The sequence below is a fragment of the Halichoerus grypus genome, chromosome 13 (genome assembly GCF_964656455.1).
Source record: "Halichoerus grypus chromosome 13, mHalGry1.hap1.1, whole genome shotgun sequence".
NCBI classification, from domain to species: domain Eukaryota; kingdom Metazoa; phylum Chordata; class Mammalia; order Carnivora; family Phocidae; genus Halichoerus; species Halichoerus grypus.
This window is the reverse complement of record NC_135724.1, coordinates 37,850,492-37,876,162: the sequence shown is the minus strand read 5'-3', so window position 1 is coordinate 37,876,162 and position 25,671 is coordinate 37,850,492. Positions and strand designations below refer to the sequence as shown.

Below are 25,671 nucleotides of genomic sequence, written 5' to 3'. Positions count from 1 at the left end.
AGTCAGCATTAGTTTTGAAATTGTTGACCTTGCATGAGTCCTGCATAGAATCTAATGTTGTCACAATAGAGCCAACTAGTAATTCCAGCATGCTTTTAGTACGGTTTCTGTGGCAACATAAATGACATATGAAGAAAACTGTTCTCAGGTTACTATGCTGAAATTCCAAAATGTCAGAGTTTTGAATAGTCTTTGCTTTGTTCTGATATTGAAGCAACCATGTTAAGAGAAAGGTTGTTAGACCATTTTTGTTTAATTGACTTCTAAAATAAATGTTCAAATTGTCTATTTCTAAGAAGTTTACCAAACGGCTAGTGCAGTTACACATACTCCTGTTTAAGAGGGTGTTGCTAATTTTTTTATTACTGTTACTAAATAACCTTTGTAGCAAAATGTTTGTCTGCACTTTTCTTTCCCCTTTTATCTTCTATTTTCAGGATTCAAATGTAGCCATAAACTATATCCTGGTATGACACTTTAACTAAAAATTTCCAATTAGAGGAATTTGTTGCCAAATTAAATTTGGCTGTCTTTATTCCCCACCTATATAGATAGTAAGGAAGGTATACTTAAAAAAAATGTTTGGACTACTTTAAAACCTGAGCAATGTCATTAATCCATAATGTGGACTAGTGATGAATAGATATTCTCATGAGAGTTTAAATGCTGATATTTGGTGGAAGTAGAGAGTAACTTGTATTCTATCAATTCAAATATTCTTAGTATGGTTGCTTTCCCTATTTGTTCAATAGACTGATAATACTGGAATCTATAGAATTTGAGCCTTTACAACTTATGTGAAGAAGTGTCTCAAACATTTCTGGACAAATCTTATTTTGTATTTCTAGAAGAATATAAATCTTTTTAGGACACTTAACACTAACGGCCCAACTTGAATATTCTTGAGAAATTTGTTTCTTGTTATGCCATTTGACATTTCACATCAGTGACCACGTTCCTGTAATATTCAGAACAACTATGTTAGGGTTATGATAGAAACTGTGTTTTCTTGCTTTTTGAAATATAGTTCATGCACATATATTACTTGAATATTGTTTGAGATCACTAACTTGCCAGGGCAGTTCCCATGATCTAGATGGTCCAATATAATCTCATTCAGGAGGCTTGAAACATTGATGGTTTTGTCTTGTGAATTTTAACAGTTCCCTGTCATCATTTAACAAACTCAACAACTGGCACAACTTCTTAAGCTGTGATTTCAGTCTCTGCTAGTTCATATTGCATGTTTATTTTGGACAGTCTTCTGTTAAGCATGGTGCTTGTACTGGTTTAAATAAAATGTTAACATGAAAAAAAAAGAGATTATCAGACTGGATAAAAACAAAAAACAAAGTAATATACAACTATATGCTATTTAAAAGAGACACATTTAATTTTTAATTTTTGTTAAAAGAGACACATTTTAAAATCAAAGATAGAAAGAGATTGCAAGAATGGAAAATAATATATCATGCAAACAACAACCACAAAAAAGCTGGAGTGAGTATACTAACAACAGACAAAATAGACTTTAAAACAAAAATGCTACCACTGTAAATGAGAGGCATTTATAATGATAAAAGGGTCAATCCATCAGGAAGATATAACAATCATAAAATATGTGAGCCTAATAACAGAGCACCAACGTACATGAAGGAAGAAGTGACAACAATGAAGGGAGATAAAGACAATTCAACAATAATAGTTGGATAATAGTTGGAGATTTCAATACCTCACTTCCAGTAAAATAGGTAGAACAACTAAGCAGAAGATCAACAAGGAAATAGAAGACTTCAACAACCCTATAAACCAACTAGATCTAATAGACATCAATAGAATACACTTCACCAAACAACAGCAATATATATATTCTTCTCAAGTGCACATGGCTCATTCTCCAAAACAGACCATATGCTAGTCCATAAAACAAATATCCATAAATGCAAAAAGACTGACATAGTAAAAATGTGTTCTTTCTGACCTTAATGGAATGAAATCAGAAATCAACAAAAGAAAGAAATTTGGTAAACTCACAAATATATTGAGATTAAACAATATGGTTCTAAATAACCAACTGGTAAAAGAAGTAATCAAAGGGAAATTAGAAAATATTTTCAGGTGAATTAAAATGAAGACACAACATACCCAAACTTATGCAGCTAAAACAGCAGTGTTTAGAGAGAAATTTATAGCTGTAAACACATTTTAAAAAAGAATAAAGATCTCTAATCAATAACCTAATCTTCCACCTTAAGACACTGAGAAAAAAAGACAAAACCTAATGCAAGGGAAAGGAAGTAAATAACAATAATTAGAGTGGAGACTGATGAAATAGAGAATAGTCAAACAATAGACAAAATGAATGAAACCAAAAGGTTCTTTGAAAAAGAACATAATTGACAACTCATTACCTAGATTGATAAAAAAGGAGAGAAGACTCAAATGATCCACCTAAATGCAGCAGGGGTCATCACTACTGACCTTACATAAGTAAAAGATTAAAATGAATACTCTAAATAATCATATGCCTACAAATTACTTAGGTGAAATGGACAAATTCCTAGAAATATACAAACTACTTAAATTAGACTCAAGGATAAGCAATCTGAATAGACCTATAAAAGATAAAGATATTGAATTAGCAATCAAAACTACCATAAAGGAAAGCCCGTGCTCATATGGCTTCACTTCCCAACTCTTTCTATGAGGCCAGTATTACCCTGGTCTGAATGCCAGGCAAAGATATCACAAGAAATGAAAATTACAGCTGATATCTTATGAATATGAATACAAACATCCTCAACAAAATACTTGCAAACCAAATCCAGGAACATGTAAGTAAAATTATATACCACGATCTGGAATTTATCTCAGAAATACAAAGTTGGCTTAACATCTGAAAAGTAATTAATCATATCAATAAAATAAGAAACAAAAACCAGATAATCAACTCAATAGACACCCATAAAAACATTTGACAAAGGCCACACTCTTTCATGAGAAAAATTCAACAAAGTAGGGAAGGGAACTTCACCAACCTCAGAAGAGACATCTACAAAAACCCACAGTTAACACCTAAATTAATGGTAAAAGACTGGACGCCTTCATCAGTGATAAGGACCAAAACAAGGACCTACACTCTTGTCATTTCTATTCAAAAGTGTACAGGTGGTTCTAGCTACAGCAATTTTATAAGAAAAAGAAATTATGGCACCTAGAATTAGAAAGGAAGAGGTAAAACTATCGCTATTTGCAACTGAAATGCTTTTGTATGTAGAAATTTCTAAGGAATCCCGTGAAACTCTGTTAGAACTAAAGAGTGAATTCAGCAAGGTTGCAGGATACAAGATCCATATACAAAAATTAATAGTATTCTATAGAGTAGCAATGAACAAACCAAATATGAATTTAAAAAAAATCCTTTTACAAAAGTATCTAAAAGAATACAACACTTAGGAATACACTTAACAAAAAAGTACAAACTTATATTCTGAAATCTACAAACTATTTTTGAAAGAAATTGAAGATGGAAATCCAAAAAAAAAAAAACCACCTGTTCATAAATTAGAAGACTTAAAATTGTTAAGATGGCAATACTCCCCATATTGATCTCCAGATTCAAGGAAATCATTACCAAAATCCAAGCATTTTTTTTTGAAATTAATATGCTGATTCTAAAATTTATGTAAAACTGCATGGAACTCAGAATACCCAAATCAATTCTGAAAAAGAAGAACAAAATAGGGCGACTCATTCTTCCCAGTTTCAAAACTTGCCACAAAGCTATGGTAATCAAGACAGTGCAGTATGGCATAGGATAGATATAGAATTCAGAATCCAGAAATAAACCCATGTGGTTATTGTGAACACACTTTCAACAAAGGTGCCCAAACCATTCAATGAGAAAAGAACAGTCTTTTCAACAAATGGTGCTAAGACATCTGGATAAAAGAGCTAAAAGTATAAAACTCAGAATAAAACATAGTGATAAATCTTCCATGCCCTTGTATTTGGCAATGGAGTCAGAGATACGACATGAAAAACATGAGCAACGTGAGAAAAATAGATAAATTAGATTTCATCAAAATTATCTGTGATTCAAAGGATGCTATCAAGAAAATGAAAAGACCACCCACAGAGTGGAAGAAAATATTTGCCAATCATATATATGATAAGACTTGTATTTAGAACATACAAAAAACGTACACAACTTTTTAATAAGAAGACAGATAGCCCAATTTTTTAAAAAGGACAAAGTTTCTGAATAGACATTTCTCCAAAACAGATATACAAATAACCAAAGAAAAGATGCTTGGCACCAACAATTATCAGGGAAATGCACAGCAAAAACGTGAGAGATAACATTTCCCACCGGGCGCCTGGGTGGCTCAGTTGGTTAAGCGACTGCCTTCGGCTCAGGTCATGATCCTGGAGTCCCTGGATCGAGTCCCGCATCGGGCTCCCTGCTCGGCAGGGAGTCTGCTTCTCCCTCTGACCCTCCCCCCTCTCATGTGCTTGCTCTCTCTCATTCTCTCTCTCTCAAATAAATAAATAAAAAATCTTAAAAAAAAAAAAAAACAAAACATTTCCCACCTACTAAATGGCTAGAATCAAAAAGTCAGATAATATGTGTTTGTGAGGATGTGGAGAAATCAGAACCCTCCTATACTGCTGTTGGAAATGTAAAATGATACACACAGCTTAGAAAATGGTCTGGCAATACTTCAAGGGTTAATCATGGAGTTACCGTATGAACCAGCAATTCTACTTCCAAGTGTATAGCCAAGAGAAATGAAATCATATGTCCACACAAAAACTTGCACACATATGCTTATTAGCAGCATTATTCATAATAGAAAAAAAGAAAAAAGAAGAAAACTCAAATGTTCATCAATTGATGAATTGTTAGGCAAAATGTAGTTCTGTATATCCATGCAATGGAATATTATTTGGTCATAAGAAACCAAACCATGCTAAAACAAGGATGTACCTTAAAAGTATTATACTAAATGAAAGAAGCCAATCACAAGGACCACATATTACATGATTCCATTTATATGAAAAGTCCAGAATAGGAAATCAACTGAGCTGTAAAAGTAGTTTAGTGGCTGCTAAGGGGGCTGAGAGGAATGGAGAGATAGAGTCATAGTTAAAGGGGATGGGGTTTCTCTTTTTTTCCTGTTATTTAACATAATTGACATATAACATTGTATATGTTTAAGATGTACAATGTTATGATTTGTTACCCTTATATACTGCAACATGATTGCCACAGTAGAGTTAGTTAACACCTCTATCATTTTTTTGTGTGTGTGGTGAGAACATTTAAGATCTACTCTTCAGCAACTTTCAAGTATGTAATAAGTATTGTTAACTATAATCACCATGCTATACCTTAGATCCCTAGACCTTATTCAACTTATAACTGAAAGTTTGTTCTTTGTAAGCAACATCTCTCCATTTCCCTCAACCCCAGCCCCTATTATCATTCTACTCTCTGTTTCTATGAGTTTGGCTTTTTTAGATTCCACATGTAAGTGATATCATACATTTGCTACAAGTGGCAGGATTTCCTTCTTTCTCATGGCTAAATTATATATATGTGATTATATACACACATACACCTTCTTTATCCATTCATATGTTGACAGACACTTAGGTTCTTTTCTTATCTTTGCTATTGTGAATAATGCTGAATGAACATGGGAGTGCAGATATCTCTTCAAGATCCTGATTTTATTTTCTTTCGATATGTACCTAGAAGTGGAATTGCAGGATCACATGATAGTTCTATTTTTAACTTTTTGAGAAACTACCATACTGTTTTCCATAATGGTTTTACCAATATACATTCCTACCAACAGTGCACAGGGTTTCCTTTTCTCCACATCTTTACCAACACTTGTTACCTCTTGTCCTTTTGATAATATCTATTCTAATAGATGGGTGTTAATATCTCATTGTAGTTTTGATTTGCATTTTCCTAATGATTAGTGATGTTGAACATCTTTTCATGTACCCGTTGGCCATTTGTATATTTTGTTTGGAAAAATGTCTACTCAGTTTTTCTGCTCATTTATTAGTCATATTTTTTGTTTTGTTTTTTACTATTGAGTTGTATGAGTTTCTTATATATTTTGGATATTAACCCCCTTCAGATATATGATTGGCAAATAGTTTCTCTTATTTTATATGTTGCCTTTCATTTTATTGACTGTTTCTCTGTGGTCAAATAATCTTCGACAAAGCAGGAAAAAATATGCAATGGAAAAAAGGCAGTCTCTTCAATAGATGGTATTGGGAAAATTGAACAGCTATATACAGAAGAATGAAACTCGACCATCCTTCAACACCATACACAAAGATAAACTCAAAATTGATGAAAGATCTCAATGTGAGACAGGAATCCATCAAAATCCTAGAGGAGAACATAGGCAGTAACCTCTTCAACATCGGCCACAGAAACTTCTTTCAAGATACATCTCCAAAGCCTAGTGAAACAAAAGCAAAAATGAACTTTTGGGACTTTATCAAGATAAAAAGCTTCTGCACAGCAAAGGAAACAGTCAACAAAACAAAGAGGCAACCTACAGAATGGAAGAAGATATTTGCAAATGACACTACAAAGGGCTGATATCCAAGATCTATAAAGAACTTCTCAAACTAAACACCCAAAAAACAAATAATCAAGTCAAAAAATGGGCAGAAGACATGAACAGACTTTTCAAAAGAAGACATACAAATGGTTAACAGACACATGAAAAAATGTTCATCATCATTAGCCATCAGGGAAATTCAAATCAAAACCACACTGAGATACCACCTTACACCAGTTAGAATGGCAAAAATTGACAAGGCAAGGAACAGCAAATGTTGGAGAGATTGTGAAGAAAGGGGAACCCTCTTACACTGTTGGTGGGAATGCAAGTTGGTACAGCCACTTTGGAAAACAGTGTGGAGGTGCCTCAAAAAATTAAAAATAAAGCTACCCTATGACCCAGCAATTGCACTACTAATTATTTACCCCAAAGACACGGATGTAGTGAAAAGAAGGGCCATATGCACCCCAATGTTCATAGCAGCAATGTCTGCAATAGCCAAACTGTGGAAAGAGCCAAGATGCCCTTCAACAGATGAATGGATAAAGAAGATGTGGTCCATATATACAATGGAATATTACTCAGCCATCAGAAAGGATGAATACCCAACTTTTACATCAACATGGATGGGACTGGAGGAGATTATGCTGAGTGAAATAAGTCAAACAAAGAAAGTCAATTATCATATGGTTTCACTTATTTGTGGAACATAAGGAATAGCATGGAGGACATTAGGAGAAGGAAGGGAAAAGTAAAGGGGGGGGGCAATCGGAGAGGGAGATGAACCATGACAGACTATGGACTTTGAGAAACAAACTGAGGGTTATAGAGGGGAGGGGGGTGGGGGGATGGGTTAGCCAGGTGATGGGTATTAAGGAGGACATGTATTGCATGGAGCACTGGGTGTTATATGCAAACAATAAATTATGGAACACTACATCAAAAACTAATGATGTAATGTATAGTGACTAACATAACATAATAAAATTAAATAATTAAAAAAAAGAAATATTTTAGATTTATTTTTTTTTGTTACTTGTGCTTTTTGTGTCATATCCAAAAAATTGTTGCCAAGACCAATGTCAAATAGCTTTTCCCCTATATTTTCATGTAGGAGTTTTATAGTTTCAGATTTTATGTTTAAGTCTTTAATCATTTGCAGTTAATTTTTGTAAGTTGTGTAAATTAGGAATCCAATTTTATTCTTCTGCATGCGGTTGTCCAGTTTTCCCAGCATCATTTATTAAATAGGCTATCATTTTCCCATTGAGTATTAGCTTTCTTGTAAAATATTAGTTGACCATATATATGGAGTTTATTTTTGGCCTTTTGATTCTGTTCCATTGATCTAGGTCTATTTTTACTCCAGTACCATACTGTTTTGATTAATATAAATTTGTAGTATAGCTTGAAATAAGGAAGTGTGGTGCTTCCAGCTTTGTTCTTTCTCAGGATTGTTTTAGCTATTCATTCTTTTGCATTCCATACACATTTTAAGATAATTTTTCCTATTTCTGTGAAAAATGATATTGGAATTTTGATAGGGATTGCATTGAATCTATACATGCCTTTAGGTAGTTTGGTCACTTTAACAATATTTATTTTTCTCTTCCATGAACACCAAATATATTTCCATTTATTTCGTGTCTTCTTCAATTTCTTTCATCAATGTCTTACAGTTTTCAGTGTATAGATATTTTATCTCCATGGTTAAATATATTTGTAAGTATCCTATTGTTTTTGATGCTATTGTACATGTGATTGTTTTATTTTTTTTTTATTTTTAGTTATTTTGTTGTTGGTGTATAGAAATGCAATAATTTCTCTATGTCGAATTTGTGTCTTCATCTTTACTGAATTCACTCATTACCTCTAACAGTTTTTTGGTGGAGTGTATAGAATTCCTATATCTAAGATCACATCATCTGTAAACAAAGACAAGTTTATTTCTTCCTTTCTTATTTGGATGCCACTACTCTCCTAACCCATGCTCAGGACACACATTTTAATTCATCATGTTTAGCCTGGGCAAAATGTATCTCCAAAACAAGCACAGTCACTACCAAGCGACTGAAACAAAAATTGAAATCTATTTTCCATTCCTAGGATAAAGATCATTCAATTGTCATATTGACTGGAACATCTCTCAGCCAAGAAGTGTAAATCAGGTAGATAAGAAATAGTTTTGGAGACATGATCAGGCATTTGGTATTTAATCTGACTGTCCACGAGTAATACAATTTTAAAAATATAATATGGCCCCTACAGCCAACCTGCTCAATAGTTGGCCAATTGCTGAAAGAGCAAGAAACCAGGCAAAAGTGCCTATAAAATACAACCAGCTCTTTCGTAATTACTGTAGATTAATTCAATTCCAGACTTTGTTTAAAGAATATATTTTACCTTGATCTCAACACTGTGTTGGGTACTTAGGTTTCAACTATGAACAAAATGTTATACATAGTTGCCCGACAGATATTTATACTATAGCTACCATGGAGTAAAGACATTGAAGATATTGAAGATATTAGTTTTTATACTAGTCTTTTTTTCCCATTACTATTTCTTTGTTTTCCATTCATCTCTGGCAAAACTTTTGTTGAATATGTCTGTCTCTGTCTCTATAAAAGAAAATAAGGAGAGATTTGTTACCATAATTGGATCAAAATCTGAAAGTCCCCAGAACACTCCTGATCTGGCACGATATCCAAATTAAATCATAGAATCCCAAGGGGCTAAAATTCAAGAGAGTGTGAACACTTGACAATGTGTGCTCCTTTTGGGGGGGAAAGATAATATCTATATCATTCTCAGTGCCCGGAAACTCTGCTGCAGACATGACAGATACTAATTTCTATTTTCTCTTCTCAGAAATAGTGACAGCACTGTCATAACAAAGAAGTTCTTAAAATTCAACAATGACTTTTGAGAGAGAATGTGATTTGATACTGAATTTATTTCCTAAAAGTAACAAACTATAAACCTGAAATTAAAAAATGTAGCTGAAAATTTTAAGGACAAAGTTATATTCTTAGATTTTATACATTAGGACAAGAATGTAGGTAGGTCAGGAATCTCAGCACAAATAAGAATTTTTTTTAAGATTTTATTTATTTATTTGGCAGAGAGATAGAGAAAGAGTGAGCACAAGCAGGGGGAATGGGAGAGGCAGGGGGAGAAGCAGACTCCCCGCAGAACCGGGACCTGGATGAGGGACTCAATCCCAGGACCCTGGGATCATGACCTGAGCCGAAAGCAGACACTTAACTGACTGAGCCACCCAGGCTTCATGCAAATAAGAATTATTTCAATTCAGTTATTCCTAATGATTATAAGGAAGATGGTTCAGAAGGCTTAATTATTTTTAGTGTAGTAGGGTACACTTCAATACAACTTGTTTTTAAACTTGAATTCTTCCTAAATATACCTGAGAGATTTAGTGTTTCTAAGCACTACTTCTTTAGCACTGCAGATGATGATAACTAAATTCTCTAACCTCTGACTATAAATTCTTTCTACGAGAGAATCCCAAACTACTTAATTGCCCTCATCCTTTTTTTTCTTCTCATACATACATTAGCTAAGAACAACATATACTTTACCATCTTCCAGCCAGTCTGATTCAATAAATATTTGTTAGAAATTGCACTAAATGCTAATGCTTCAGAGATGGTTGATACATATTTCTTCTTTGGTCCAGCATAGGAGAAAAATACACAAACCTATATATTCAGAATCTAATGTAAATGACATAGAATTATATACCAATTCTAATAGACAAAAGAAGATAGTTATAGTCATTATCATCAGGGAAGACTTTACATACCTGAACCCAGTGGTAGGTAATGGATGCGCACCAGGTCAAAGAAGTGTGTGTGGGGTGGATGGGGTGTGGAATTGGGTAGGAAGAGGAAAGCAGACACAATAAATACTCTGGGTAAAGGAAGTGCGTGTTCAAACATGGTATTTCTTTTTTTTTCCCTTAAAGAATTTATTTATTTTGAGAGACAGAGATAGTGAGAAAGAGCATGGGGTGGGGGGAGAGGGAGAAGCAGGCTCCCTGACGAGCAGGGAGCCCGATGCGGGACTCAATCCCAGGACCCCGGGATCATGACCTGAGCCAAAGGCAGACACTTAACTGACTGAGCCACCCAGGCTCCCCAAGCACAGTATTTCTGAAAGGGTAGAACTCAGGTTTCATCATAGGGAGTGTTAAGCACTAATGCTGAAATTTAAACATAATATTTAGGTATTGGAGTAGGAAGAGCAGAGAATGTTATGGGATGATGGACTAAGAGAGGGAAGTATTCCCAGAATGGGTGTCAAAACAGCTTTGTGGGGGACAGTGACATCTACACAGAGACCTACTTCAGTGATGTGCACTACTATCCACCCAAGTCCCCATGCTAGACACTAGGCCACCAAAATAACTGGTTTAGATTATTTCAAAGGTATTTGAGATTATCTTGATTCCTTCTACCTTGGTTCATCCAGTTTCAGACATCCTAAAAATATAAATCTTGGCCCGATTAATGACTTCTATAGTGATAGCATCCAAATTCATAAACATAATTTACAAAGACTTTTGAGATGTGGCTCTGTTTACTTTTCCAGACGCATTTTTGGTACTGTGTCCCTCAGACTCAAAAATCCTGCCATACTGAAGTTCTTTTAATTCCTCAAACATGCCATGCACTGTCTTTCTCCAAGTTTTGTCTCTGCCTGCAACCAGTCCTTCAGCATAGAACACAAGGCTTTTCTCTTGTGTAGCTCCTACTTATTCTTCAGTTTCCTACTTAGATATTATTTCTTCTGCAAAGGAGGTCGTGACTTCCCAAATCCCAATCAGTGCCTCTCCTAGTGCTCTTCCCTCAGCATGTCCTCCTAGCAGGACCCAGCCAGCCTCTGAGAAACAGGAACCACCTCTGTCTTCTTTACCCTTGTATTTCTAGCTGCCAACATAATACTTGGCTCACAGGAAGGGCTCAATAAATGTTGAATGATGGGTAAGATGTAAAACAGCATAAAATATGTAATATTAAATATAAGCTCCAACATAAGTGTTAAATAAGAACTTCCAATACAAACATTAAATAGTAAATTAAATCCCCATTTACTTTCTCACCCATTAAAAGTTACTATGTGACTTGGGAACATTGTAGATTAATGAAAGTTTCATTAAGAAGTCACTGCCACTTTACTAAAGTTAATGTCAAAAATGATCATGCTTTATATTTAAGGTCAAAACCTGGGATCAGTCCTTCCTAATGTAGACACCCTTTAATTACATTTATCAAAATTGTGTGAAATATTATGGGAATAAACATTATCCCTATTTTTCAAAAAGAGGAGTGCCAAGAAAACTCAGTCATACTCATTCTCCGAGTCCCTGCATAATAATATTTTTGCAGGAGGCGCAGAAATAATTTTATTTTACATTTTACTTTTGGCATTTTTGAAATCTACCCAAATCTGTGAACTTCTTATGAACAAGTATTAAAGTAAATGATTATCTTTTGGCTTTTATTGATGTTTTCCAGTGTTCCAAAACTTTCATGCAAGTATGCTGCCCAGTGTAAATCTTTATTATTGCATGTGTTTTATTATAGGCCATTATCTATTTATGTAACTGCCTTGCTCAATGGACAGGGTTTTTTAGAACAGACTGCATTTTATTCATCCCCGCATCCTCAGAGCCCAGCATGATACCTGGCAAATAGTAGATCTTCAGTACATTCTTGTTCAATAGATGAAATGAGGTTTACTTTACCAATTTTGCAAATCCAGTACTTTGATCATATTAAACACCTTAGTGAATTAGAAGAGCATACTATTTGGCCTTCTAAAATACAAGTGGAATCACATCTTCTCCCTGCTGAAAAATCCTTTTCTTTTTCCCTTTTCCCTGTAAGATCAAGACCAAAGCCTTCAGCATGCCTATGAGATCCTTCATGATTTGGCTCCCACCTCATCTCCTCTCTCCTGCCTCTCCTCTTGTCCTGAGCACACCCCACCACCCATCATTCTCATACACACTACACACTCATCCTAGTCTTCAGCATGACTGGCTGCTTATTATTTCCTTAACTTACTGCATTGTTTCATTCATTTACATTGGTAACACAAAAAATGATAGATCCTTTTCATTTTGTACTGAATCCACATTAAACATTTTACAGTTTTTTTTTTTTTTTTTTTTTTCCATTTCATTCTCATTGCATTTACCAAGTGCCTAGCATTTAACTCAGGGCTTGGCACATAGTAAATAGCAAATATATGTTGATGACTAAATGAAGAATCCTTAGCAATAAAGATTACTCCCTCACTTCATGGGTAAGTAAATTGATTTAAAGAGATATTAAGTAATTTGTCTGAGCCCATACAGTTTAGTCAATTCCAGAGATTTGAATCATCTTTCTTCCTTTTTCTGGCTGGAAACTATTTTTCCTTTAAGACCCAGGTAAGGTGGGATAGTTTCAGGAAAAAAAAAATCTTTTCTGATTCCTCCAAACTTTCATTCCCAGCACTCTTCTCAATAAAATGAGTCATTCTCTTACACATGTGGCTTATTTACTATCCTTAGTGACTGCACTTACCAGACTGTCACATTGTAACATGTTTAATGTCTCCCTTCTTTTCTTGATGACCCTGGAGCACCATTCCCAGTGCTCAGTGTGTAATTGGTGCCCAAAGTTATTTGCTGAATTCAATTGAAAAGTCAGTGTTAAGATATGGTGTTAAAATATTAATTTAAACTTATATTTAATTTTCATAAAACTATTACTCTAACCATATATCATTTTTAAAAGCATACAAATCCAACAAACCCTTTCACTATACTGCCTTTTTCTGAAGAAACCGTATATTGACTCATGCCTCAGTTCTTTGAGATCCGCCTTTGTTCTCACCACTCAACTGAAACTGCCTTCTGGATGGTCTCCAGGGATATCCAAGTCAAAGGTTCCTTTCATTTTTCCTTCTCCTCCACTCTCAAAATGATCCATTGCCCCCCTTTCTTTTGCTCTGGGCCTGGACCTGCTAAGTTCTCTGTTTTCTGGCTCTTTGTGTCAGTTTCATCTCTATCCTTCGTCACTGTTTTCTCTTCTTTCATCCATAGAAAAGGCTCAGGTTTGTTGGCTGGCCACTTGCTGTCTGGCTTCCTGTTGACACAGCAGATGACCCCTACTTCTGTCCTCCCAGTCTTTCTGCTATCTGTTGGCCTCACATTTCCACCTGTCATCAGCCATGCCTAACCAACCCTCTAGCACCTGAAGCTCCATAAGCTCAAAACAAACTGACACAGCTCCTGCCCTGGCAAGGGCCCTCGTACCTCTCCCCTGAAAAGGTTCTCTGTACCTCCTATCTCTAGCATCCTCAAACCGTTCTATGAAGTGCTGAGCCATCCATCCTCCTGCCCAAGATCATGCTCACTGCATCATTCTCATGCTTACATCTTTCTATAGTTCCCCATACTCAGAGATATAAACCAAATAGCATTATTAGTATTGGCCCTGGAAAATATCCCCCCTGACTTGCTTTTATGCACCCTGGAGTCTATCCAAACTCATGGTTATTTGCTTCCAGGTCAGTTTGGTGCCTTCTTGCTTTTGTGACTTAACTCTCCTCTTCTCGCCTCCTCAAACTTCTCTCGCCACAGCTATCTTTATTCTTTGATTCATACACACAGTGTTTCCTCTATGAACCCTTCTTCAATTGCCTGCTTTGTGTTTTCACAGAACATTTTTGCACGTAATGATTGGCATTCATATATTTTTACCTTTTGTTTTTGTTAGGTAGTAGCTCTTTCAGAAGCAATTCTATAGCACCCACAATCTCCTGCCTATACAGGAACTGAGGAATACATAGAAACCCATATAATACATCCAAACCCATATAATTCACACCAAGAGTGAATGCCAAGATAAATTATGGACTTTGGGCAATTATGATGTATCAATACAGGTTCATCAATTTTAACAAAGGTATGACTCTGGTAGGGGATGTTAATACGTGTGTGGGAACAAGGGGGATATGGGGAGTCTCTGTACCTTCCTCTGAATTTTTCTGTAGACCTAAAACTGTAACTAAAACTATAACTAAAAAAATTAAGTCTTAAAAAATTATGTCTGAAACGCCAAAGTGAAACCAATTAAAAAACCAATCAATTCTCTTTATATTTAGTGTGCACATTTGAGAATCATAACACAAGACCTCATAAACTCCCAAATATCTCTTTTACCAGCCTGCAATGATGCTATGCTCATCAATCATCATATTAGAAATTCAATTCATTTGAGTCACTGTTTTTTTGTTAATTGAAATATATTTGACATATAACATTGTGTAAATTTAAAGTGTATAATATGTTAATTTGATACATTCACATATAGTTATATGATTGGCATTATAACACTAATTAGCACCTCTATCACACCACATAATTATCATTTCTTTTTAGTGATGGCAATAATCGAGATCAAGTCTCTCAGCAAGTTTGATTATTATAATATGATATTGTTGTCTATATTCACTACATTGTGCATTAGAGTTCAAAGACTTATTTACTATTTGTTGCCAATTTGTATCCTGAAACAACATCTGTCCTGTTTTCCCACCCCCCACCGCCCCCTGGTAAACACTATCTTATTCTCTGTTTTTACAAGTTTGGCTTTTTTTTTTTCCTAGATTCCACATATAAGTGATATCATAGTATTTGTCTTTCTCTGTCTAACTTATCTCAGTCTAACTTATCTCACTTAGCATAATGTCTTCAAGGTCCATCCATGTTGTTGCAAATAGCAAGATGTCCTTCTTTCTCATGGCTGAATAATATTCATATATATATGTTTTTTATATATATAAAACAATTAAGATATAGAAGATAGGAGATATATATCATTTCTTTTAGACATATACCTAGAAGTGGAATTCCTGGATCATACAGTAGATCTATTTTTAATTTTTTGAAAAACCCCCATATGGTTTTCCATAGTGGCTGAACAAATTTACATTCCTATAGCATTGTACAAGGGTTCCCTTTCCTCTACATCCTCTCCAATACTTATCTTCTTTTGTCTTCCTGATGATAGGCATTCTAACAGGTGTGAGATGATATCTCAGTGTGGTTTTGATTTCCATTTTTCTGATGATAAGTGATGTTGAGCATCTTTCCATGTCCTTTTGGCCACTTGGATGACCTCTTTGGAAAAATGTCTATTTAGTTCTTCTGCCTCTTTTTAAATCTGACTTTTTTTGTTTTTGTTACTGAGTTGTTACGCATTCTTTATATATTTTGGATATTAACCCTTTATCTGATATATGGTTTGCAAAAATTGTCTCCCATTCTCTAGGTTGCCTATTCATTTTGATTGTTTCCTTTGCTGTGCAAAGCTTTTATATTTGATGTAACCCCATTTGTTGGATTTGTTTTGTTTTGTTTTGTTTTTTAAAGATTTTATTTATTTATTTGACAGAGAGAGACACAGCAAGATAGGGAACACAAGCAGGGGGAGTGGGAAAGGGAGAAGCAGGCTTCCCGCTGAGCAGGGAGTCAGATGCGGGGCTCGATTCCAGGAGCCTGGATCATGACCTGAGCCGAAGGCAGATGCTTAATGACTGAGCCACCCAGGCGCCCCCCCATTTGTTGGTTTTTGATGTCATATTCAATTGAGTCACTATGGTGAAATATAATGAGAATCTAAGGCCCAGAGAAATAAGATTGTATACATATTACCTGGAATAGGACATACTCATATTCCAGATTAAGGTCAGAGTCAGCTACATAGGAGGAAGTTTGGGGAAGCCAGGTGGCAATGTGAGGAAAGTGTTGATATAAGAAAGTGGGTGGGGTAAGATCAATAAGATTTATTCCCACATCCCTGCATCATTTTTGTTCAACAAACATTTTGTAAGGGTAAGTTTTATGCATGTAAATCACTTTAAGGCGTAACCATACAATCCACCACCCACACAATTTATCATCCTGCCTCCTTGTCCTTATTCCTCATGGATCTTTCTCCCTAGAAGTTCAGAAAAGAAAAGATTTTTTCCCCCCCGCTGAGGTAATCAAGACAGATACTATAAAGGAAGTGACATTTGAATTGGACAGATTCCAACAGGGTCAGGAAGATTTTAACAAGCAGAAATTGCAAGGTATCCTAGGATCTATTTCCATGAGTGCCTGTTACATATTCACAGAAATAGGTCCTAGAATAAATGCCTATAAAATACCTCTGGGAATGTAATATATATTTCAGATGCCTAGAAAATAGGTGTAACTAAAAGGAAATAAGGAAGGAAGAAGGAATAAAGGAAGAAAAGATAGTATTTGCTAGATAAGATAAAATAAAGTAAAACGCTTCTCCAAATTGCCAATCTCAGTAAGTACTTGGTAGGCTATAAAAAAGGGATATTCAACTTTCCAAATAAATATTTATGAGTCAAGAATGTTTTTGCAAGATTTAGCTAAGCCCCAAACTCTGGAGCCAGTAACAACCACCACAGCAATTCCATTTATTATGTGCTTATATAAACAATTGTCACAATTGTCTATAGCTTAAGTATTATTATCCCCATGTAACTAATGAAATATCCAGGCTTAAAAGGTAAAGACTTGCTCCAGGTCACAGAGTTGATTAGTGTGGCTTCCTGATCAAGTAGTAACCGTGAGCCATAAAATAGCATCTGGGGGTCTCAGCACCAAGTTAAATATGCTGCTCATTTTCAGGCCCTACCCCATGATCTTAACTCAAATTGTATGTTTGAAATGTGGCCCAAATGATTGGGGGCTTAAATCCAAATCCTAGAAATTCTTAGTGTAACCATATTTATAATGTCACTGGGTCTTAGTTTTCCCATCTGTAAAAATGGGAATAATAACAGAACCTAATTCCATTGGGTTATATGAGGATTACATGAGTTAGTTTTTAGAATACTGCCTGAACTCATGGTAAGAACTCAATTATGTTACCTTTCATTGTTATTCCTTGGGATGAAAGTTTGTGACTTATTACTTGATCCTTTTCTTTAAACTCTCATCCATGTTATTCTCTCAATTCCAAATAACCCCAAGATCTTCAATTCAAAAATATTTTTTAAAAATCATACTAATAACAAGGTTACAGATAATTGCTTTCAGGAATATACTTTAAGACTCATCAAATATTTAATATTAATGACAAATTATAATATATTACTCTTGGTTTCTGGTATTTCTTCTTTTATTCTTTCCCCAAATTTGGGTCAATATCAAAGTGCTTCACAAGGAGTCCTGGTAATACCAATTATTTTGAGATGTGTATGAATTACTTCTGGGTATATTAATTATAGTTCTCTCACTTAGAGTTCCTCTACCATTCTCAAGATAACCTACAGACCAAATGATATTTTAAAAAATATCAAACATTTTATCTTATCCCAGATGACAGAATACAAATGTAAGACAGACAAATAAACATACACAGGCAAAACAAAACAAAAAACCCAACCCAATTTTGGCCAAAAATATAATGTATTACTCTAACCAGATTACTTATCAATGCATAGCACTGATGGCTGAAGGATCAGTTGAGATTTTGTATTGAACTGATTGAACTCATATCTTTAAAAGGGAACTCAAAATGTATATTTTGCTGCATATGGAGAATTAAAATCAACTTCACTTTGCACATTTCAGGGTATAAATTTTAGAAGCCCCTTGTCTTCTCCATTCTCCTGAGATAACAAATGTGAAATGAACAAACATAGACTAGATCGTGCATAGTAGGCACTCACAGATGTTGACTTTACCCCTTCTCTTCCTATAATAACATGTCAAGAATATAAGCACATGCAGGTGGTAACCATGACAGCATGATGATTCAGAAGGACACAGATCTGGGTGTTAGGAGTCACTTGAATGGGTCTTAATTTCTTCATCTGGAAAATGAGGCAGTTTTAAAATTATATTATTCTACAGAGTAGTTAATTTAATGGTCCCTGAATAAGGCACATATTTTTTTTTGCTAAAGCATTATACACATTTAAATTTAGGTTGCAAATATGATAGACACTACAAAAAAGTCATATGATACTATATCCTTCTTATATATCTTTTGATTAAAAAAAGATCTTCTAAGGACAGAAGGAAAAAATATGTCCAATAATGAGCAGAACTGAAGTCCACATAACTTTATATTTTATAAAACACATACACACACTCTATCTATATATAATACATATGTAAATATATATGTATATATGTAAAATATATGAAGATGTCATCTTAAATTGGTAGTTAGCAAAATAGAAGTCTAAAATTTACCTTGGGGCTTTTCAAGGACCCACTTTAACTCAACTACCCATTTATTTACATTTATGCACAAAAAGCAACAATGGATACATGCTTAGTTTTCTAATAGAAGCACTAGTATATTATTTTTATGTAAAATAATTCATATAGGAGGGCAAAACAAATATATGCATAATAAATGCCACTGCAAATATGTGCCATTTATCAAGGAGCTATTCACTAATTGTTTTAAATCTCTGCCTCTCTGGAGAGCGTGTTCATCATAGTCACCATATGGTCCACAGAGATAACTAGTCCTACACAACATCAACCAGTATGTGGGTATGGTGAAAAGCACATGGGCTGCGAAGTCAGAAGACCTGTGTTCAATACCAGGCTCTATCACTTAACTAAGTATATAATTAATATTAGTTAAATAGCTTAGCATCCATTAGATTTTATGCACTTATGTTTAAATACGGCTGCTAATTACACTTGCTCTCTTTACCACATGGAGTTGGTTTGAGTTGTGAATGTGAAAGCATACCCAAGTAAGTGTTCATCATTGTTAGAGTTGACATAACATCCTAATATCAGAACTAATATATCCTTTATCTCCTGGCTCTAAGTTTCTTTCACACCCTCCATCACTTACCTAATCAAACTCCCAACTCTGCCCATTTAACAATCTAAATATTTCTTAATTCTTTGCTTTCCTTTCCATTCCTACCACCACCTCACTAAGGCAAGACCTCATCCTGTTAATAGCTTCCTCCCTTTTTATGCCACTTAAAGCCATCTTGTAACAAAGATGCCATAATGATCTACCCCAAAACACAATCTGATCATGCTATTTTCCTATCCTCCATCCTAAGAAATTCCCTGTCAACGACAGAGTGAAGTTCAAGCTTTAAAAGGGCATCCACAGCCTACCCTATCCTGACACCCTGAACTACCGCTCCAGACTTATCTCTCACCACTTCCATCCTCAACAGTTCTAGGCCTTAGTTTAATGCTGTGTTCTTTGCGAATTTCCTACTTCCTTTCACCAAGTGGCTATCTCCTACTTAACCATTAAAAATTAACTTGGGAACTTTCCAGGACATGGTTAGTAGGCCTAGAAGGCACACCTACATATAAATTAATTTCTGTATTATAACACACTTATTTACTTTTGTGTCTATCTTTCTGGCAAATGTGAGTTCTTAATGATATAAACTTTTTTTTTTTTTTTTTTTTAGCACCCCGGACAGTGCCTAGCACATGAAGCATATTTGTTGAATATACACTGTTGTTTCTACCCTGAAGAAGATCTGTGTCCAAATCTTTATATAACACTAAGAAGCTAGATATTGAAAATCATCAAGTTAGGAGCCTGGGTGGCTCAGTTGGTTAAGTGACTGCCTTTGGCTCAGGTCATGATCCTGGAGTCCCAGAATCCAGTCCCACATCGGGCTCTCTGCTCAGTGAGGGGGTCTGCTTCTCCCTCTGACCCTCTTCCCTCTCGTGCTCTCTGTCTCTCATTCTCTCTCTCTCAAATAAATAAATAAATAAATAAATAAATAAATAAATAAATAAATGTTTAAAAAAAAAAAGAAAAGAAAATCATCAAGTTAAAACAATAATGAACTAGAATATCCACACAACAAAGACCAAGATAACATTGTTCCAAAAGTAAATCCGTGGCTCTTATGTTTTAAAAGGCAATCTCCTTACACCTAAATATTACAAAGATATTTAGAAAAATGCGCTACTCCCATTCATCATGTCTAAATAAAATTACATAGTAATTATTAATGGTAATTATGATAAGTATTTTATAAACTTTAATTTGAATGTTAATACCCATTTTGGTAAGAATTTAAAGGAAAGATTCATTGAAAAAATGCCACATGGACCACTTTAGAGAAAAATATTGTTTTAATAAAGTGAAGATTGAAGGGTCTTGGAACTGAGCCAAAAACCAAACCAAATATGCAGTAACCACAGTGACACATTAACCCTCAAACGATAATCACCCTCCTACCACAGTTATTACTTGAAACATTATTCTTTTGGGAGATTGATTCAGAATATTTTACCATATTTAAGTATAATGCAGCTAGGTCACAAATACCAAAAAAAAAGAGAAAACCAAAAAGAAAAAAAAAATCAATGAGAGTGTTTTTAAGTTACATAATTCCCTCTATTAGATTTTGTTTTGTTTTTATTCTCACTTAATAATTTGAAACATATTTATATCCAAATTTGTGTCTTCTTAACCTTTCTTTTCCTATATAACTTGTTCCTTTACACTTACTCAGGAGTCTCATTTTCTAAGCTTTTAATCAATATTTCTACTTTCTTCTGATTCCTAATGTTACTAGTTGTCCTCTAAAAATGTGGCCATCTTCAAGCAGAAAATAAATATCACCTAAGCTCTTTCAGTGCAATATATTTATTCTTCAGATTGATTAATATGATTCACTGGTCTAGTGAGTGAATCTGCATAATAACAAGCAATCGGTAAATGGCATAGTCCAACTCAGCTATTCTTTTTAAGCATTTCTATTCACTGTTCAGATTTAAATGCTTTATAATCATTTTTGTTTGATATTATTCACAATAAAATTTTGAAATAGGTCAATATCAAACTCACAGAAATCTAAGTTTTTCAAATATACTATATAATTAAGCTTTTATATTTCTCCAAGTTATGACAGAGGCTACCCTGAACAATACTGGAAGAAGAAATTGGTAGTGTCACTCTATAAATTTGTACATAAGTGTTGGAACATTTCTAAGGACTACAAGAGGTAGTGCTAAGTGAAAGATGAGTGCTAAACCTTTCGTATGAAGTTCACCTGGTAGCCTCAGGTACAGCAAGTATTGATCCAAAGCCAAGAACCCCAGAGCTCTCTGCATACAAATTCACATTGCAAGAAGAATCCCTAAAACAAAATTCCAGACACAGTCTTCTTCACAATTAAGATGATTCAGCTTCCTTATCCAGCCTCTATAACTGTGTCCAATCCACTTCCCCACTAATTCTGCCCCTTCTTCTGCCATGTGTTCTAACTCCAACTCTTACTTAGCATTAACTCTCCTAACCATCGCCTGGGTTTAGACCTATGTCACTTCACCTAAGGATTACTCCATTTAACTACACATCAGTTTCGAAATGCCCCACACTTTGGCTTCTAAAACATCTCCTTATCTGGTTGCCTTCATTTTCTTCTTCCTTTTTTTTTTTTTTTTCCCCTCCACAAACTCCTTTTATGCCACCTGTTCTTGATGGGCTGATATTCTTCTGTAGGATGATATATTTTGACTCTTGTCTCCTCAGTCTATGCTCTTCTGAGGTGATCCTATCAACCACAAGAGCTTTAGGCTGCACTTCTAAACCTTTCACATGTTTCTTTCTCCAATCTGGACATTTCTTCTGAGCTGAAACATATATCCCTGATGCCTATTAAACATATCCCGTGGATACTCCATAGGCACAGTTAACCTTATGTATCAAAAAAGCACTTCTTCAAATGTTTCTCATTCTGAATCTTGGAAAATGGTGTCACCATCCACCTAGTCAATCAAGCCAATAAGGCCAGAGTTATTCATGAATGTTCTCTGCTTCACTTCCCATATTTGATAAAACTTTGTTTCTTCAAAATATTTGAGAACCTACTATGTACCAGATATTAAGCCAGGTGCTAGACATACCTTAGTAAGCAAGGTAGATATCATTCCCATACTCACAGAATTTACATCCTAATGGGATGTATAAAGAGGTTTTTCATACTGTAGTGTATGTGAAAAATATTCCTAGGAGTTCAGCAATATAAAATCTCTCGAGCTATATATCCCACAAATACAATATCAAAAGAGCAAAAGTAATATGTTCATTTTATTTTGTATTCCTGCATTATTTTCTTCCTGGAATGCCATAATAGCTCTCTAACCAGTTTTCTGTCTTTTTTATTTCCTAGTCCCTATCCTATTTATCTGATCTGATGTAGCCAGGATAATCTTTCTAAAATTGCAAGCTGACCACAACTTTATCACGCTCAACTTGGCTATGGGATACAATCCTAAATCCTTGAACTGGCCCATGAAGACTTTGCTGATGGAACCTCTCTGTACTCCATTTCTCCACCATATTCTCTGCTGTGGCCATGCTAAGCTCCTTGCAAATCTCCATGCCAAGTATGCTCTCTCGTGGCTCCATGCCTCTACACATGCTCTACCATAAATAATCCTCTCCATCTGAATAACTTCTACTTACACTTCACATTCATGCTGGCATTCATCTCTCTATAAAATCTTCCTAAAAAATCATTATAGTCCCATGGGTGCCCCACCTTTCTTTTCTCATTTCACCTTGCCATTTGCCCATCATATTACTTATGGAATCAGATTATAATCATGGATTTGCCTTTCTTTCCTGCTAGACTTTAAACTTTTGAGGGGCTGAGCCCCTAGTTTGCTCATTTCCATGTTTTTGCTTTCTACAACAGTGTCTTGCATGTAGGAGTCCTTCAGTAAATATTCAGTGAATAAATTAATTGGTGGCAAATAGTCTATCTTGCATAATGATATTGGGTTCTTCCTCAAACATCGTGTTATGAAGTCCTACCTAGCTCCAAATAGACAATGGTTCCCTCACCTATGAGACCAACTCATCTTCCCTGTGCATTCCAGGCCCTTCACAATCCAACAGGAGAGCCCTTCTGAAAAAATGGTAATCTTATATTTCCTTCAAAGTTCAAGACTCACTTCCTCTAGGAAGCCCTCTTTATTACTTCAATAGAAATAGTATTTTCTTACTTTGAACTCCCAGGGTTTTAACACAGAAATGGATATTTGCCTATACTCTTACTAAGAAACTTTTCTATGTATATGTACCCCTTTTTACCAAAACAATTTATCAAAGGTCTTATGAATAAAGACTCCTCTCTGAGTTGTCTCTGCTACTTCATTAGTGCAAGTATGGCAGATATTTAATATATTCTTTTATTCTGTTATCCTTGAAGGAATGAATAAAGAATCACTCTGGATTCTGCTCCCAAAGTGTTCTAAAACTATTCTCACAGACTTAACTATTTTCTATTTTTGTCTTACTTGGTATATCAGCATTGTCCATCAGAGCAGACCACTCTCTTGAAAGGTAGACTACACTTAGCTTCCATACACTATACCCTTCTGATTTTTCTTCTGTATCTCTGGCTACTTTCACATACAGCTGTCCTTCCTTTACCAAACCATTAAATATTTGGTTCCTCAGGTATGTCTCCTCCCCAGGTCCATTTCTCATCTTACTCTTCACATATAGCCCAAATTCAATCTGTGCTTTTTACAACTTCGTCTTAGAGAGTGGAAAAGTAACTTCACTTTGTTTAAAATGTGCAACAGTGTGTTTCAAATGAGCATAGTTCCTATCATTATAATGAATACAGGGATATAGAAGAGAAGAGCAAACCACTGAATAATTTGAGAAAAATACTCAACAGATACATGGCATAAAAAGGATGTTTATAAAGACCAGACAGACAATGTAGATGGCCAGAGCACTTAAAGGTTATTTTGTTCTGTAAAACGCAACCTTGATTCAAATCATGTTAGTGATACAAACTCATTTGTGCTTGTGTGATTTGGCTTTAAACCACTGGAGAGAATATTTGTGCATTTACCCCAGCAAAAGTTGTAGCAGCCTCCCTCAGGCAGAAATGCTTAAGTGTCTGATGATGTCAGTGACTTGCTTAAAAGAGTATAAAACAACATACCCTCAGACAAGCAAGAGGATTTAAACAGAGCCAATTTAGAGGTACGGTGCCTCAGCAAATTCAGAAATTAATTCAAATTAAGACATTTTGCTTTAAGATCTATGTCAAAAGATCAGTTCTTCAATTCTAATTTAGAAGTGGAGGAGGGGTGGGCGGAAGGAGCCAAAATGTATATTCCATAAAAATCTTTCTGTGTTCCAAAGTATACATTCAAAAATTACAGAACAAAAATCACCAGCATGCATTATTTCAAACTGATAGAAATGTGAAGTTATTATTATTTTTTTTTAAGAAATCAAATGGGACAAACTGATGGTTACCAGAAGGGAGGTGGGTGGGGAATGGATTAAATAGGTGATGGGGATTAAGGAGTGCACTTGTGATGAGCACCAGGTGTTGCATGGAAGTGTTGAATCACTACATTGTACACCTGAAACTATATTACACTGTATGTTAATTAGAATTTAAATAAAAACAAACAAAAAAAGAATTGGCAGTATTTCTGAAAATGGGTGTGAAGAGATAGAAATCAAAACAGAAGGACCAAAAAATAAAAATTAAAAAAATAAATAAATAAATTGGGAATGGGGAGGATTGTAATTTATTCTAATATAAAGAATCTAGAAATTTAGATATGTCTGAAACATGTTTCTGTCTTTTGTAGGATACAGTTTGTGATAAATTACTTGTTCCAGCAGTTATTTAATCTGCAAGCTTCATCTAGAACACTGACACATTTCTCCCACGTATGGGGAGTAAATTATTGACCAAAGTCCCTGGGTCTCTAAAGCAAACTTGAGGGTCTAATTGAAACTTTATTACGGCGTACACCGATCCAGTCTAGTAGAAACTAGATAGTGATCTTTTTAGAGTCCATAATTGTGTTCTGAAAGCTAAACTTTCACATCTGAGCTCAACAAACTCCCAGAGACAGACCCATAAGAAAATTATATGAAGGAGAATTATATGAAGGAGAAACATTATATCAAGTGATTTCATGTATAAAAACACACAAACGTGAAGGGCATGTGATGTGGTGAGCACT

The 25,671-nt window shown here is 35.0% G+C and overlaps 1 protein-coding gene across 9 annotated transcripts in view; it reads right to left on the bottom strand.

Annotated features, from left to right (window-relative positions):
- Positions 1-25,671, bottom strand: part of NOL4 (nucleolar protein 4) — a 410,691-nt gene that overhangs the window by 180,089 nt on the left and 204,931 nt on the right. The window lies entirely within an intron of this gene.